General features: G+C 39.8%; 1 pseudogene across 1 annotated transcript; it reads right to left on the minus strand.

Moving 5' to 3' along the window:
* Positions 1-3,414: 3,414 nt before the first annotated feature.
* Positions 3,415-4,369, minus strand: LOC309628815 (intraflagellar transport protein 20 homolog pseudogene; annotated as a pseudogene). Its single transcript has one exon. The product of its transcript is annotated as an intraflagellar transport protein 20 homolog pseudogene (transcript).
* Positions 4,370-5,506: the final 1,137 nt, after the last annotated feature.

A 5,506-nucleotide genomic window follows, 5' to 3' on the forward strand; every position in this document is an offset into this window, starting at 1 on the left:
GTTAAACATGTTCCAGGTGGGGCTGATGGGTCAAATGGGATCTGGCAGTGAAGGGATTCAGAAATGCTTTGGCATAACGAGGAATGTGACACAACACACACACGTAAAGGAAATGAGAGCCATCACCACTCGACTTCAGATAAACAAATTGCTACTCTTTCTCATACAGCCCTTCTTTTGCTCTGTTGGGCTGCAGCCCGCAGGCATGCAAGCCCTGTACTTGCCCAGCCCCGAGACTGAAGAGTCCAGAGTCAGCGACAGAGACATCGATGGTTTAATAGATGGGCGATCTTACATGTCTAAAGCAAGAGGGTCCTGGAGCTACACCCCACCATGGATGGTAGACAACAGGAAGGACACGGCGGCAGCAGTCTTTGCTGGGGGAAGTGGGGTAGGATAAGGAGACTACCAGTCTACCAGTTATAGGGGGAATTGACTTCAGATTGGCTCATCCATTACCAGGGAAACCAGCAGAGGGACACATCTCTCTTAGCCCCTGGGCTAAGTACCTTCCTGGAGCAGTGGTCTTCTCTTTGCTAAACTATCCTAAGGGAGCCATTCTGATCTAAAGATTCGAACAATCACTAGCTGGAGTGGGAGAGGGTGAACAAGTATGTAGGTATTTACTGATTAAGCTCTGTGATTAAGAGGGAAGTTCAGTCGTGTGAGTAGGGTGTAGGTGATGCAGGGACTGGTCCAGCAGAGGGTGTACAGAGAGCAAGCAAACAGCCATCTTGAATGGCCTGAATACACATGTTCTAAGCTGCCAAACTTTTATAATCAGTAAACATTCATGAGTAAGTGTCTTGTTTGGAATCCTGTCTCAAAGGGCAGGCAAGGGAGACCTACATCCCTCAGGAATAGTTAGCATTCTCATAAAGAAGAGCAGGAACAGCCGCTCAGTTTAGATACCAGGAACTAGGTAATCACCAACCAGTTATAATAGAAATGGAAATTCAGAAATATTTAATGACCTTCTAAAGTGGAGCATTTGGCAAAGCTTCTCCAAGAGCAAGTAAGTGTTAGGGCTGTTGGACCCCCTCACTCTTTTGTTGTTGTTGTTGTTTATTTTTTTAAAAATTCATTTTATCTATGGCCTGAATTTCACAGCAGTGATCAACTATTGTAAACCAGAGTAATAGCATCTTTGGCAGAATTACTTGCAAAAATAACAGGGGAATAGTAGGAGACCTGCCATGAGCACTCTAGGGCGCTGAAATGCAAAGCTTCATTTACTTGTAAGATAATGGGATAAAATTCCCCTTGGCCACCTACTGTGCAAAATAAGGTCCCTTGTGGGATAAAATCCCACCACCACCCTACCCTCCTTTACCAGCCTTGACATTCTTTCTTCCCACCTTGCCTTTTGACTTGTCTAGAAATAAAATGCAAATACCTTAGTCTTGCAGTAATTAATGTGCTTCTGTTTTTAAATACATCTGCAATTGCAGGAAGTATTCATAAAACTTGCCTTTTACTTGACCCAGCATCTTCGACTCTGGTACTGTCATCTTCCTTCAAGTCCCTTGTCAAAGAGGTGTCTGAATGACTGACACTGATAAAGTGAAAGAGTGCTTTAGAAAGGAAGAAAAAGAAGAAATGTAAATCTCTCCTCTAACATCAACACATTTCATCATGCTTGCAGACTTCATAAATCAGATTTGGTAATGAGGGTTGAAGGCACATGCTATGTGAGAAGAAAGGATGGTAAGTTCATGTCTGAAAACTGAAGCGTTCTGATCATGAACTGAAAATTCCTGAGTTAATCAGAAATTAATGTTAAATCTGTGTAAGGATGGGGGTGCAAGGATCATATCTACCTCTTTGTATTTAGTATATTTTCAGTGCTCTAAAAGTGTTTAATGTTATTATTTATAAAATTATTCTGAAAGTCATAGAATTTCAGAGATAAATGCAAAACTATTGTATGGCCCTTGGGGTATCATTCTAAAAAATCACACAAGTAAGAAAAATGCCTGTACATGTGCACACATCTTTAGGTATTAAAGTTGAATATGCCCTTGCTTGTGTGCCTAGGTAGAAACATGATCCATTGGGAAAAATTTGGGGAAAAAATGAATATTGGTTTCCTAAAGGTTATTCATTTTACATTACATAATTGCCACACTTATCTTTCTTTCCACTATCTGAAAATCAAATGTATATTTTTCTACAAGTGTTCTGGAGGTTTAGTTACAAATGAATTTCATAATCTTGTGCTGGAGATGTTCCTTTGTACTAAAGCTGAAAAAATTGTACCATGGAGTTGATAAGAACTTTCCAAGGTATAGTAAATTAATGCTTTGCCTCTCTGCTCCTGGTGAGCAACATTTGGATCTTGATTGGCTGGTGGTCAGGAATACAGGAAATTTTGCCAGGCTTAGTTTAGAAGATACTGATTGATTTAGCACTAGGCATTTAGAGGCATGACAGATTTTTCTCAACCAAGTGTTAAGGATAGCAATAAAAAAGCAAAGGTGAAAAAAAAAAAAAAAAAAAAAAAAAAGCAAAGGTGCTACAGGTCATGACAAATGAGTTTTACCAGTAAAGACAAAGGGAGCTAGAGTGAAATTTTACACTGTGCATGTACGTTGTGTTTATAGAACATTTTTCATTCCAACATCTCAAAACAATTTAAAGCATACTTATCAGTTGGAAAGAGGTTATTTCCCTGCTAAGGCATCATTATGCTCACTCACTAGGTTCATAACTAACCTAAGGCCATTTACTACATTGCTATAAAGGTCTAGGGCATGGAATTATAAATATTTTTGACTCTCCAGGTCAGATTGGCCCAAATCCTGCCATTACAATCTCTCTACACGCTGAACCTAGTACTTTCTCAGGGAGAGAACCAGGAAGAGACTGAAGTGGAACTCAGATCTAGAATCTCTCCTGGATGGGCATAGACACATTGAGAGCTGGGGATGAAAAGGAGTGTCTAGATTCATCTTTTAATTTTTAAATTTTTAAACCATGTAATCTATTGAAATAATCTATTAGGATCAAAGTATTTGATATGAAGAAAATAACATTCTTAGATGATAAACTCTGAATTGAAATGTACTATGAAATATTTTGGAGCTGAGTGCTTGGCCGTTGACCCTGTTAGAGAGCCGAGCCTGAGATTCAATTTAAGACTGAAGTTTTATACCTATGCCCAATGCTAAGCACATAACAGTGATGTAATATAAATTTGTTTGAGAAAATGATGTATAAAGTTAAATAAATTATTATTATTATTATTTTCATTTGAAAATAATAATTTATTGTTTTTCCTTCCAAAGCTTTGTGAATTTACAAAAAAAGTTTATAGGCTGCTCAGTTCAGACTGAGAATGCAAGAGGTGAGAACCTGGACCACAATGGCCACTGGGTGTTCGCCTGCAGATAGGCACTGACGTCTGAAACAAGCTCCCCCAGATTTGTTTTATTGCCTTCAGAGATGCTGCATTCCTCACACACCATCTCACACAACACACTTGAGTCATTAGTCAAGTCACTGGATTGGTACAGAGGTTTTTTTGGTTTGGGGGTTGTGGGTTTTTTTTCTTTTTTTTTGCCCTCCTGCTAGAAAATGAAATTTTCAGTTCATTTCTGAAAAATAAATTGGTCAATAAATTCATTTTGTTCTGCTTCTACTTTACACAGAGCTTCATATTCAACCCGATACCTTTCAAGCTGCATTTTCTTTTCAGCTATTAGTGCCTGGAGTTGCTGCTGTTGGGCTTCTCTCTGTTTTGCTATAGATTTGAGCAAGTTCCGAGCACCAATGGCCTTCATCTTCTCATTTTCTGCTTCTTTTGAAAGTTGGTCGACAAGCTCAATTAAACCACCAACTATTTTCTGAAACTGGCCGATTTTGTCCACAAACTCCTTGCACTCTTCCTTCAGCTCTATGGTCTGCTGGGTAACCTCTGGGTCCAACACCCGCAGCTTGTTCAGCTCATCAAAGTGCAGCCCTGCTTCACCCAGGATGTCCTTGGCCATGGCTGTTTCCTTTCCAGCTTCCCTAGAGAAGAGCAGTCCTGCTCTGAAGGGGTGACAGTGTCAGCCAGGAAGAGGTGTGTCATAGGAGCAAGGGTCAGGAAAGAATAAAGTCCAGTTGCTTGTCACAGGCATCGTTCATTCAACACACATTTCTTGAGGGCCTACTACATGCCAACACTGCTAGATGCTGTCTGCCCCACAGCGGCGGCGGCGGCTGCGACCCAGGCTGACGTCGGCAGGCAGCTTCTCTCCGGTCGGTGGCAGCCGGCGTCCTGCCCGCCAGCCTCAGCAGCGGCCACGGCAGGACCTGTTTACGCCTAACATCACTTCCCGACCTCGTAAGCCCGTACACCCTCAGAGCCTGCTGGGAAACAGAGGCCTGAAAGGAGAGACGGCTGCCTACAAGACCCAGAGGCCTTTGCCTTAAATAAATTATTAATTCAAACTTCTCCATAGCATACCATTTATGCTAACCTCTACTATGGAACAACACTTCACAACATAAAATATAAAAAACAACAAAAAACTACCAAAAATACCTTTGATTAGATATTATTGCTCCTGCTTTCTTTTTCTAATATTTGAAGTAATTCTGAGCTACATCAGTCTGTGTTTCTTTTCTGATGAATGTATAATATACATTCATATGTATATATTTTTTTATTGGAACGTAGTTGATGTACAATTTTATGTTAGTTTCAGGTGTACTACCTAATGATTTGACATTTGCGTACATTATGATATGATTGCCATGATAAGTCTAGTAACCATCTGTCTCACACTATTATAATAATATTGACCATATTCCTTATGCTGTATATTACATCCCTGTGATTTATTTATTATATACCTGAAGGTTCGTACCTCTTAATCCCCTTCAACTATTTTGCTCACTCCCCCACTAACCTCCCTTCTGGCAAACCCTATTTCTTCTCTCTACCTATGAGTCTCTTTTAATTTTGTTTTATAAGTTTGTTCGTTCTGTATTTTAGATTCCACATATAAGTGAGATCATAGGGCACTTGTCTTTCTCTGTCTGACTTATTTCACTTAGCATAATATACCCTCTAGATCCATCCATGTTGTCACAAATGGCAAGATTTCATTTTTAATAGCTGAGTAATATTCCACTGTGTGTAGACACTTGGGTTGCTTCCATATCCTGGCTATTGTAAATAATGATGCAATAAACATTGGAGTGTATGTATCTTTTCAAATTAGTGTTTTAATTTTCTTCAGGTAAATACCCAGAAGTGAGGTTCCTGGATCATATGGCAGTTCTATTTTTAATTTTTGAGGAAACTCCATACTGTTTTCCATAGTGACTGCACCAATTTACATCCCACCAACAGTGCATAAAGGTTCCCTTTTCTCCACTTGTTATTTGTTGTCTTTTTGATGATAGCCATCCTGGCAGGTGTGAGGTGGTATCTTATTATGGTTTTGATTTGCATTTCCCTGATGATCAGTGACATTGAGCATCTTTTCATATGTCTGTTGGTCATCTGTATGTCTTC

This window comes from Balaenoptera borealis, assembly GCF_965194805.1.
Source record: "Balaenoptera borealis genome assembly, chromosome: 5".
Classification (NCBI taxonomy): Eukaryota; Metazoa; Chordata; class Mammalia; order Artiodactyla; family Balaenopteridae; genus Balaenoptera; species Balaenoptera borealis.